Below are 13606 nucleotides of genomic sequence, written 5' to 3'. Positions count from 1 at the left end.
AATTGATGATTAGAACCACGAGACATCTTAGGGTTTACGCTCTCCCCACGAGCGATGGGGGATCCCCACTTGTACTTTCACTCCGTGTGGACGCAATGATCAACAAGCTTGTGAGTTAATAGCATGAACCTTGCTTCTCATTCGCATCCGGGTCAACCTCCATCTGCGCTGGCCATAAAGCCATAAGGCCATCTACAAATGTAGTAAAGACTCTGCACTGCCGGTGTAATCATCGAGTGGGATGCGCTCGTACAGTAAGTTGTAACTTACAAGTTTAGGTGCGTGTGTGAAATCGCGTCGTGAATTCATGAGTGGAGCTAATCATTGACAGTTCAGTTTTTGATCTAAACTTCAAGTTTGGCAACTGCGTGTGAACGTAACTATTGATTTATTCCCTAAGACTTAAGGTAGTGCTCTCTAAACACATGGCATACATATATCACATACAGCCGATATTTCTGTAGAATATCTTGAAAAGAGATTGACTTTGAACGTTTATGCTTCAAGTGGTCTGATTACAGTAAGTAAGAAGAGCATGAATGCAGCTTATAATGTAAATAATCTCCCTGTTATTGAGAAAACAATATTGTTAGGTATTGTCGAGCAATTTGAGTATGCTATAGATGGATTTATAAATCGTAGGCTAAACAAAATGTACATCTGTACATCTATTGTAGTAGAGTGGATTTTTTCCCCCTTGACTGTGACATCATACACTTCATTTTGGAAGACAATGTACATATACCAATACAGGGTGGTCCACAACTTGAAATTTGAGCATGTTGCAAGCTCAGAATCTGAGAATATTGCAGAAATTGAATATGCGCGGAGCGCACACAATGAGTACATAGTACGCAATATTTTGCTGCTTATCTCTCTTTGTGCTGCTTATGGTACATTCAATGTTCTCTCTCATATTTTGCACACAAATATCTATGTACCAGGTAGTTTGATGTTTCTTATGTTATGCACATGTTTTGCACATTTTTGAATACTTTTACTTTGAGCTTGTTGCAAATTCTTGAGGATGTTGCATAGCATGTTGCTGGCTTTTGAGGATGTCGCACAAGAATTTTAGCATGTTGCAGCGACATGCTAAAACCCCTCGTGGACCACCCTGCCAATACAACTCTCTTGATTAATTACTCATTTGTATGCAAGCAAATGTTGACTTAAACACTTTAGTGAAGAACTGTGTGTTTGTTCTTTGAAAAAGGTCTGATGGTGCAAATTTTGTGATGACTACTAGTATGAAGATATGGATTTGGACAGGAACATGCTTATTTGTGAAAGGGTAAACATACACAGTGTACATTGTGTATCTTGGCACTGAAATACTGAAATACTCTGCATACTGTTTAAAACTGAACTTAAACTGTGTTGAAATTGTATTAGTTTGATAAAGAGCTGTGTTATCGAGTACAATCTATGTGTGTGTGTATGTGTGTGTGTATTGAAAAGCAAATGTACTGTAATTGATTGTAGTTTCCAGGAAAAAAAACAAACAGTTAATTAATGAGAAGAAAAGTTTGATTTATACTTCCAAGTTCTGTTGATAAATGCTTGCTTCCAGACGCCATACCAGCATTCTAGAGCAGAGGACAAATGTCTGTAGAGGACTTATAAAGAGGCAAGATGCAGCAATAAAAAGATTTAACAGATGTCCTGGTTAAGGATACACAGGTCTGTGTTTCTGTTGTTTTTGTCTTGTTATCTCTGTCTTCAAACTTCGATGGTGCACAGGCACTAGAAATTATTATGAGTCTGCTGATGCATTCTTCCAGTTGATCACGGTAAAAAAAAAGTACAGTGTAGTACTCATAATTTACAAACTGGTGATGATAGTGTTCAGTTCACTCAGTATTACTTTTGGTTTTAAGTAAGATGTGTACTGTAGTTTTTAAATCTTCATGTTTGAATTCCATGTATGCTTGTGAAGATGTTTGCATCTAACCTGTTAATCAAGGAGAACATTAGAGATTATATTCCTTTGAAATGATGAAGACAATGAAGAGAGTCACCAGTGTGTTGAACAGAATATACAGTATGGATTGTTTTTTATAGTGACTGAAAATGTTTAATTTGCAGATATACCAGTATGTTCCTGAACTCACTCTTGCTGTTCATAAAATCGTATTGTTATTGTAGTAAAAGAATTCAGGGGAGAACATCCTGCCAGTAATTTCAAACATAATCAAAGTGGAATTATTTGTTTGAAGAAGTATTTTGGCAAGGACTTTTGCTCCATTCCTCTTTAGTCTTGCTCTGTGTGGCTCATTTGTGTGTGTGTGTGTGTGTGTGTGTGTGTGTGTGTGTGTGTGTTGTGTGTTGGACATGGTTTGCTTAGTTGTAATAGTATGCATTTTATCTCCTGAATGGTTTTATTATGTGGGAATTACAATCACAAAGATGCATACTTTGCAGGCATATAATACATGTTGTAAAGTCATCATGCTGTATCCAAAAAGAATAACTTTAAAAAAATAAACAGAAATGTGATATTTCATTGGGGGGGGGGGGGGGGTGCAAGTGATGAGACTATTTGAGTATCACAGTTTATCTACAACAGTGAAAGCACTCACAGGGATACATTGTACATTGAGCGTGTTTCTACTGAGAGCACCTCGCATCCCTGGCATCGCCACGAATTTTGTCCAACGCAGCACCTCGTATTTTACGACCACTCGAGCTGTTTCTACTGAGCGATAGAATACGAGGTGATGCAAAGGTGACGTGCAAATGCGGCGATTCCGGAAGTCAGGTATTTTTAAGTCACAGATTTGGGTCACGCGCGCACTGTTTACGATCCGAACCCTGCCTGCTTTGCTACAACTGCGTCGGCTATTTTTTGATAAGCAATTTAATATACCCCGAACTAACATACTGGTATCCTGCCACTGACTGATGATAAATCTTTGGAGATCGAGGGTCCAGTTGAGATTTTCTCAAGGCTGCGACATACTAATGTGGTACTCGCGATTCAAGACAAATATAAAATGAAATAACGCGGTGTAAAATCAAGTAAGTGATGAGGGCTTAGTAATGCAATAAGTTAGGCTGTTAATCACGCGAACAATAGACGATGAATGCCACAATTCACATGTAACGTAACGTATAGGGCCTATAACACATACACAAGGGAGTTGGTACAAACAAAGCATGATGCGAACACGGTCGCTGTGGTACACACGTATTTTGTACATGTGTGTCGAAGGAGTGTTTGAACCGATGAACCGATTGAAAAGCGCAGGGAGAAATTCTAGACGTCCGATACACCACGAATTTCGCTACCCGGTGTGTTTCTACTGAGAATCGTCCTTCGCGTCACCACGCATCGACCACCTCAATAGATGGACGACGGAGCACCTCGCATCAGCTGGCATCGGCCACTACCCGATCTGTTTCTACTGAGGAAAAATTCGAGGTGTCACCACGCATCGGCCGGTATCGGCCGGCATCGGCCGGTATCACCACACATCGGCTGGCATCACCTCGAATTTTCGTCGCTCAGTAGAAACACGCTCATTGTTATGATGCATGCATAAAATAATATAAGTACAGAATTTGTAATGCACCATCAATCAAGTAACCTATTCTGAGGCTCAGAGGGACATATAAAGAGAATAACATACATGGTTGTCCATATGAAATTTGAAGAGCAAGGAAGAGGTAAGCATACCCAGTAAGCAATGCAACAAATATTCAACAACAACCACAACAACAACAACAAAAAGATGTGAACATACTTGTATATGACTTCAGATGCTTTTTAAATGTTTCTGTGGTTTCTGCTGATTGGATCCTCAGTGGAAGAGCATTCCAGAGACAGGGCTGCAGAAATAAAATAACAGCTTATTCAGTAAGTGTTAATCATATCAGATGAGATGTGATGTCATAATAGCCTCACAGGTATTTCATTTACTCACACACAAATCTTCACTAGCTTCCTTTTCTCATACCTCCTTTTCACTGGTTTTTTTCTCTCTGCCTCTCTTTCTTGCGCCATGAGCATCTTTTCATGATGGATACCGGCGCATTACAAGTGTTCATATTATTATTATTATTATTATTATTCTGTTGTACATCTCCACCCTACACAAGGGCACCAAAGACATTTAATATGTTTGGGGATTCCCTGTCTGTGCGTCCCATGCCTCATTATCGTGATACACTTGCTTTCTGAAAGAGGTATTGAAGTCAAGTGCTCTTTCATTATGCTAGCAAAATGTTGAATTCTCTTTAGAGTTTGTTCTTTTTATATGATTTTCCTGCAATGAAGTGATGCCCTGTTGTAGTCTTCTCATTAAGCAATGGATGATGACTTTCAATTTCATAACTTTTGAACAGATTGTCTGATATCCCTCAAAATTTCACTGATGTGTTCTACTGTATGATAATGCTGAATTCTCTCAATCCACATCTTTGGGTATCGTTCACCTTTTTTTACAGGTACCTGGCCCAGGTCCGTGTACGATCATGGAGGTACAAAGACATCTTTCTTTGTACCTCCATGGTATGATGCATGATTGAGGTGTGCATGCACTGATTAGATTATGTTGAAATCCCTCCAGGTCAAAGGTCACTAAACTTTGACTGAAAATTGCTTAAATGCAGGAATGTGTGGTAATATTAATATACTTTGCTAGAAAGGGTAGATATGAATAGGTGATAGGTTTTATCTTGGAAATGATATGCAATGCACTTTTGTAATGGGAGGCAACATTTTCACAAGTTGTTGAAAAAAACACAGCACTATGAACTAAACTGTGCATACTAGTACAGTAATGATTTCATGAGAAATGGGGGCATCCCAGCAACCAGGAGCAGCAGATATATTGCTTTGTTTTGACATGATTTCAAGGGAAATGAATCATTTCCATCATTACTATATCAAATTGATACAGATTCTTTTTTTAACAAGTTAGCTGTGTTGACTTTGCAAAGGGAAGGAGGCTAAACTTGCAGAATTATTTTCAAAAACTTAAAGAAAAGTGAAAAGTGTATATTTACAAAGTGTGTGTATCAAATGCAGTGGAGAGTTGAAGGAAGTAGTCTTGTCATTCCCTTGTCTAATTTGCATATGATTATGGCTGATATCACCATTTCACAAAAGCGTGTCAAGCTGCAAAATGTTCAAACTTTCATTCTTCTGGTCCAATACTGAATCTTTTACTGTCTCATTTTGCTGTGCTCTGTATGTTTGTTTGTTTGTTTTTGTTTTTTTTTTAACACAGAGCCTCCTTTGAACCCAGATCTCATATAACTTACTATGATTAGTTCATTGGCTTATTTTCTTTTGTCGACTTTGGTATCATTCTAATTTGAGGTTAAACAACAGAAAGAAAAGAAACAAAGCAGCCTTGGATTTGTCAATGCTACAATGTAGCTCCGCCCTAGAACTTATAACACGTTAGTCCACCCCATTTGTCCCCGAGGGAATCTGGTCACGCATGACTACAGAACAGGATGAAGCAGAATTGTCCCCTGTCTTCCCAAGCCAACGATTATCCAGGGCTGTCGGCTCAAACTTTGATGACAGCCCCACCTCATTACTGCCCCCCCCCCCCCCCCCCACTACACGCACACAGGCACAGCGATTATTGCCTGTACATGTAGCTGGTGACAGTCAGGGGGATTTAGTGGCGGAAATTAGGATATACCAATTGCTTCTGTTTTTGATTAACAAATTAGTCACTTTGAATTACTAGTAGTCTTACAGAGAGAGCTGTTCCTGGCCAATGCATCGACCATCATGATGAAAATTTAGGCACAAATCTACACATGATGGTAATGCGGCAGGGATAATTGCACCATGTGTCTTGTAAAGAATTATTCATGGTGGTAATGTACCGACAATCAGAAAAGAACTTTAAAAAAGAGGAATTGCTGAAGGCAGTCTGATGAACTCATAACAATTTACCAGTTATCGAATTCTTTTTGTTTTCTTTGTGGTTATAATGGAACTTATGGACCCATTTTCAAAAGTGGTTGGTTCTTTAATCTACCTTTCTATGCAGTTATAACTTATAGCATTAATATTAGTGATCACAGCCCAGATTTAAAGTGTTTATTTTACTCTTCATGTCCAGTGCAGGGAAACTTGTCACTTTTGTTTGAGTTTCTTATGTAGGGATAGCAGAAAACATAATTCTGATATCATCTGTCAACCTACAAACATTTATATTCTATATCTAGGCATTTTTTTTCCAACCAAATGTAGTGAGAAATACATCTTTTTGGCAGTCTTTGACCAGGCTTGTGTCCAGGAGTTCAAACTGTGCCCCAGAAAATAAAAAAAGAAAAAAAAAACAATTTAACAAAACAAAGCAAAACATCAAATACAAAGTTTTGTGATTAAGTCAGTATTGTAGTGGTGTCAGTGTTGGTTGTTACCCTTGATATGCCTTGTTTGGTAGACATGCATAGGTCCTCCAGCACAGTGCCGATCGAGTTTGTGTTGACTCACAGATCAGAGATCCTCATTAATTTTAGCAGTGTACACTTATTCCAACAATCATATTGCAGTGTCCCATGCCTATTGTGTGGTACACAAATGATTTTACACACAAATGAATCTTTTGTTAAGTGAACCAATAATCACACCTCCCTGCCACATTGTGTAGTAGAAGAAACTGTGTTTGTAATAATTAAAAAAACTGCTTACTACGTGTATTTGCAAACTGATAAAGCTGGCAGGGAGAGATTTGTATCTTGCTGGTTGTTTATACTATAGTAACACAATTTTGATGATAATCATGATAACAAAATTGCTGTCAATAGCGTGTGCACATAATATCTCAGCTTTGTTGGGAGTATCTAATCATATGCAGAAATGAGTTGATGGTAGATGAGATGTTCAAAGTGGTTGAATTGCATAAACCAACAATTATGCAATTCCTCATCAAACATAAAATGGTTGGCTATAAATACAAGATTCAATACTTCAGCTTTCTTCACAGTATCAAAGGGCCAAAGGTATACAATGTATCCTGAAAATCAAAAGACGCTGTCAGTCATTTTAGAAACTGAGCAGACTTTGCGGAGGGTCTATAGGTACAAATGAAATAATCCTGATGTTCAGCCTATGAGTCGCTAGATGTATCTCTGCCACTGACTCGATATGGTGCCTCCAGTATTTAAAGCTTGAAGTATAACAAGGGGACAAAATCAGTGTTTGTGTAATACTATGTGACATGCCAGGATATTTTCATGTTTGTAAGGTTTTCTCTATCAATTCTGTACTGCGGCACATGGCCTAATGTGAATCAATGCTTGTTTTGATTATTTTGATAAAATAAGTTTTGATTTGTTAATTGAACATTACTTATGAAATTCTTTCATAAATTAAACCCTTTCAATCCTCCCACCAAAAGAAAAATGTATGCAAGAAAATGATTAGCATACACAGCCAGATCTATAATTAACAAAATTAGGAATATTATGAATTGAAGATTTTCATCAGGCTGTGATGTATGCCTTGAGAAATTACTGTACGTGAAATCTACAATCGTGCTGTTGCCATTTTATGATTTCCATGAGCATTTGTCATGAAAACAAAAAAGTCTGAATTGTATGAATTTGACTGTGGCTTCAAAGTAGCAATATGTGAAAATCACCATTGCCCAAGACACAGATACAAAATATGAAGGTAACCCTGAAAAGATGCCTTAGTAGGATGTATTTGATGAACCTAATTATGATTTGTTGCCTTTATTTTGCATGTGCATGAGCTAGAGGTTTTGAAGCCCTGCCATAGATATGCCACAATTGCATCTTGAGAGATGAAGAATTAAACCATTTTGAATTCATGCTGGCTTACACAAACCTTGTTTGGTTAGACACCAGGGAGTGCCAAATTTGGCATTTTCCTTTGCTGAGCCACCTCAGGGCCTTGAGGGGTTGTGCGCTGAAAGCGGTCCAGGATGTATTTGATGAACTTTGTCAGCCAGAATTGGGTAATCTGTCCCATGTCATTATTCACAGCTTGCAGCCTCCTGTGAGCGCTAGAAGGTCGCTATGCCACCTCACACTCAATGGCAAAGGGACAGCACTGTTATTGGTTGGATACTGTTTCATTTCCGTCACTGGAATCATCAGAGTAAAATACTCCACAGGTCTGCCTTCATGTCCCCTTTCTACATTATATTGTGACCCCAGCTCAAAACTCACAAAAAGTAGTCCAAAATTTGTACTTTTCTTCATGTAGTTTACAAGAGTAAGTTTCAAAATGGTATATAACTTGTTCAAATTTGGCCATCCTAACCTAATCAAAAAGTGATTGAAATAAGAGAGTTTATAAGTGCTGTTTCATAGAAAAGGGAAAAAAGATGATTTAAAGATAAGGGTCACTCTAGGTGTGCCTGTGCACACCTAGTCAATGAAACCATGTTCTATTTCCCAATGAAAGTATAGCGCCTGTCCGAAAAAATATTGTCCAGGAAAACTGCTGATATCTTCATTTTGGTTTTGTTTCAAGCCCCCAAGTTTTGACAATACATAGAGAAAGGATTACTCAAAGACAAACTATAAACCTTTGAGTTGATCAACCCAAAGGAATATTTTGGTTCATTATAAAGAATCCTGTGACTTTCTATGGGTTTTGAGCTGGGTGGTTGCATTCTGTCAAAGGTCCTCTTGCTGTCGTAATTGCTTGAGAAGCGAAGAGAGGCCTGTCACACAAGACAAGCCACCCGAGACAAAAAGAGGTGTTGTTTAGCTTATGATTGTCAACACTGAAAAAGACAAAAAAAAAAAAACCCAGCATGAGAGCCTGTCTAAAAGGCTACCCTTTAAGTGACAGTTTCGGTTATTTCTGCCTACCGTCTTTTGCATCTTTTTATTCCTTTTACAGAGCACAGAGTTGTCTTATACTAACTGTTTTTCACACCACATCCATTCTACTATTTGTCTAGTTATGTCATTTGCTAGCCATGATTCTTTGCCATTGTACCGACAAAAGATGCACTAAGCGCTGGATTGGAGAGTGTCACTTCAAATACAATGTATAGGACGCCTGACTTCAACAGCTTTGGACTTTCCACTTGAACTCGTGGAACTATTCATTCTTAACAATTGCACTACAGCTTAAGTGTACTTTCATTGGCATGGGATATTTCCTCATCACATCTGTAGGCCTACTTGACACATATTTCACAAGCCAAGGGAATTCTAAGGCAGCTTTCTGCACAACAGTTGATGCAATTCAAGAATGTGAAAATTCCATTTGGTTTTGCTGCAAGAAAACCTATTCATGCAGTCTTGTTCTTTTACAGATCACAGACTGCCTCTTTGTCTAGTCGACATTTGGCAATAATTTTGTGGTTTGGTTTGATCAAGCACAGAAAGATGTGGCATATTGAAAGGAGTTGAACTTATTCTCAGCCTTGATATTCAGCAAGTTGATAAATTTTTAAACCCATTAGTAACTGAACAGCCCTAAACTGCCCATCTCATTACCCCCTAAATTGCCTGAAACCACCCGTCTGCTTTTTTTAAAGAATTTTTTTATGCTTTACCATTTTTGTTTTTATATATAATCAATAATATATAATTACATAATTTAAAAGAGGTCAAAAGTAAACAAAAATATGTTTGAATTATTTCTGTGACTCACCATTCTCTTGGTAAAGTCGTGGTAGGCTTAATAATAAATATAACTTATAATATTTGTGAAAGCATAACTATAATAGACAAGAATAAACATGCAGTGAGCTATTCTACATAATCTAGAAAGTTGTCAAAATGAGAGTAATATTGCTGACCCTTCAGGGAACAATAGTTGCTTCAGTTGCTAAAGAGTTAAAGGACAAGTTCACCTTCATAAACATAAGGATTGAGAAAATGCAACAATATTAGTAAAACACATCAGTGAAAGTTTGAGGAAAATTGGACAATCGATGCAAAAGTTATAAATTTTTTAAATTTTTGTGCTGGAACCGCTGGATGAGGAGACTAACACAGCTTGTGAGTCATATGCGTACAACAGTATAAAGGAAATGTAAAAGAAAATTCAACATATTTTCACTTTTTTTCGCATAATCAAAGAGCACTTGACTTGCCTCTTTCTAAAGGCAGGGGGAATAATATTACCCATAACATTTGTCGGTAATGAGTCAGGGGAATGTGTACTTTTTTCAAAAGATGGAATTTTGTGAAATTCTCTTTATATTTTCCTTATATTGTTGTACGCATGTGACATCGTACACTGCAGTAGTCTCCTCATCCAGCGGTTACTGCACAAAAACTTCAAAAAAATCATAACTTTTGAACGGATTGTCCGATTTTCCTCAAACTTTCACTGATGTGTTCTACTAATATTGCTACATTCTCTCAATCCTTATGTTTATGAAGGTGAACTTGTCCTTTAAGGACAATTGCAATTAGCACACACCAACCTGTGCATACATGATACATAATTTAGTAGCCTGTTTAACATGAAATGGAAGTTTTATCATAATATGAATACAAGAATGCAAAATACATATGTATACATCTTGACAGGAATATGAATTAGGTCATCATAGGAAGGAACATACACTGTACGTGTGTCCCATTTTGAGTTACTAGTAGTAATCCCTTGCATCATTGCATGAAAGGTTAGCAGTAATGTGACTGGGCAGTCACAGACATTATGCAATGTGCATATCGATGTACATGCATGTTTGAAAGGATGTTCTATACCACTTCATACATTTTGTTACCAATTAAACATCTTTTCAGACTACTATATCCCAGGGGAAATGCTGAATTTCGCCTTGAGATGTATTCTCTCTTCCGACCAAGTTCCATCAGTTAATTCTTGTACAGTGTAATTTATGTGAGGAGAATATGTCATCCAGATACATGTAGTGTAGGGCAGACAACAAATACACTGTAATTTATGCTTGATGTTGATGGTTAAATAGACCCGCTTGTGCTGGAGGGAAACTGAGTATGCCGAAGATGGCGGATTCATAAGCACACATGGTGTGCACGGCCTTTATGCGTGCATGTCTTGTTAAATCTGACTTTAATACATAGCAGGAGGCAAAGACGCCAGGCCTAAAAAAGCGTATCTGCCTGGTGTCACATGTGTGCTATGATCTGTAGCATGTATGCTGAGTCGTCGGTGCGTCCAGTATGAGGGATGCTTGCTGTACGATACAACGAGGGAAGGAGGCATATTCCTTAGGTCAGTGGTGTGTGATGAAAACAGATGTGGCCCGTGGATAATGGAGAACAATGCCTACATGTAGGGTTGTACCTTTCTGTACCTTTCTGATGTTTTACTGTACATGACACTTGCCCTCCACTGCTGGTCAAATTTGGGGATGTATACACGTTAGGAAGTTTGAGTTCAGTTGTATTCAGCTATTTCATAACATTGAGCACTTGATGAACCATGCAAACTATGGAATTTCTGAGAAAGAACTGTCTACAGTTTGATAATTGCAAATGTAACCTAATCCAAATGCAGTCTTCATATTATAGGAAATGACCTATCAATGTCTTCCAGTGTATGATATAGAAATGTAAGCAAGGTTCCCCCATAAAAATATGTTGTGATGCTTCGTGGCTTCTTATTAATGAGTCATTTGGTGTTGATGTATGATTTTCAATTGACTTTATAGGCCCTATCTATAATCATTAGATTTTTTAAGAGTATTGTTGCCGTATCGATATCTACAATGTTGACGGCCAACTGATATAATTATGTGGTCAAAGTGAAATTTGAAGTATGTTAGCTTTGTGTGGATGGTAGGCCTATATACACTGAATCACCACAATGATGTAATTGTAAAGAAATGAAATAGTACTTGTTATTTACAGTTGCTATATTTTTTTTTTTTTTTTAATCAGATCTTTCTGTGCAAGACCTTAGTTAACAGCATGATACAGAGTTGAACTTCTTTGATTAGGATGTTTGAATGTCAAAGTGGAAATTAAGGTAGACATAAAAATAATGGCCAATTTAAATGACATAATTCACTTCTCATTTATGAGCCATAATCAGCTTGGAGTGGGCTGTTGTATCATGCAAGGAATTAATTACCTGTACGAAGATGCTAGACGAAGAACTAGATGAAGAGCTACAGCCAGACAGCACACCCCCCCCCCCCTTTAATGAGAGCTCTTGGCAGCTCTTTAATTAGCTTTGTCTTCTTCATTTGTGAAATATGAAAATCTTATTGATCTGCTATAGGGCCTAGCCACTGTTGCTGCTCAAGAAGTCAGTTGTTTCTGCTTCATTTGCATCATAGAGAATTCATATCTATTTTTTTCTTCTTTTTTTTTTTTTGTCTTACTTCATTTTTTGACTGAAGAGACCATTGGTGTTGATCCAGTGCAGTGGGCGGGCTGCACTTTAAAATCAAATTGGGGTATTTTAAAGCAGTAAGGGGGAATCACTAAATTTGCAGGGAGACTTTACAAAGGCAAAGAGGAGTTTTTGTAAACTGTGTGTGTAATTAGAGAGCTGTAGGCCTTTTTCAGGATCCTGCTCAATGTGAAGGAAAAACATTAGAATGTACACTGTATACAAACATTGAGACATGAAGACATGTATAGGTCTTGGTAGGATAAGAATCCAGATGTATCATGCTATGTTGAAAGTGGGTAGTTATCTTGCCATCCAGTTATTAAAAATACCATAATTATATAACTTTAATGTGTTTATGTTAGATCACGAACATACCTAAACATTAATATTAGTGTTTATGTTTACATTTTGGATGGTAGCCCTACATGTAGTTCACAAGAAGGATGGCTCAGTATCAGCGAAGTAAAGACTTATTTCCACCCTCCATGTTATATAATGACCAAATCAATTCTGCTCATGTATTTGGTAAATGGGCTATTGTATACAAACACTAATAAATGCATACATGAGTATACATTCCAGCTATCAAGCCCAGCAGAACATCACAAGACTTGTTCATCTATTGCTGAGTATATGCCATGCCTTGGTTGGTGGAATGACAATCTGAAAGCATTGCCATGAACTTGTTATCACATGCAGATTACATTGTATACCCTGCTCGGATACAGCCTAAAAATGTCAGATGTCATGAACACAAGCCCTACACAGCATTCAACCTTTTCTCGGCAACGCACAGAACAAAATAGTAAAACAGAAGCCATATTTCTGTCACGAGCCCAGTTCATCCCAAGAATGACATCCGCATCTGATACATGCATCAACAAATTCCAAACAGTGTTTATACCATCTCTGTGCCTTTGTCGTGTCAAATTCATTTTCACTTGTCAAGGAGAACAACGGCATTAGATTGTCTCAGGATAAAATGTCATGTGTGAACGCACCCTCCTTCATAATGCCTACCTAGCCATGGTTGAGTCACCAAATGGGGACACCCCTTCCAAGGTCACTTGATACGGGTTGGCAGGATGGGTACCCACGCTGTGCTGGAATGAAGACGGAGGTGAATGCACTCACCCAGTAGGAGAGTCTCCCTTAGCTGGTGCGTAGCCTTCCTTCCAGACTGGAGGACATTTTGCTCGTACCTTGATTAGCCAATGCAAGGGATAAATTCGTGTAGGAAAGTGCTTCTGTTTGTCATACTATACGTGATAGGATACATGTCATGGCTTGCGTGGGGATAAAGAGCAG

This window comes from Diadema antillarum, unplaced genomic scaffold, assembly GCF_040938485.1.
Source record: "Diadema antillarum isolate AM-2024a unplaced genomic scaffold, OU_Dant_1.0 seq00001426_RagTag, whole genome shotgun sequence".
NCBI lineage: Eukaryota > Metazoa > Echinodermata > Echinoidea > Diadematoida > Diadematidae > Diadema > Diadema antillarum.
Note: the sequence above shows the minus strand (reverse complement) of the source record.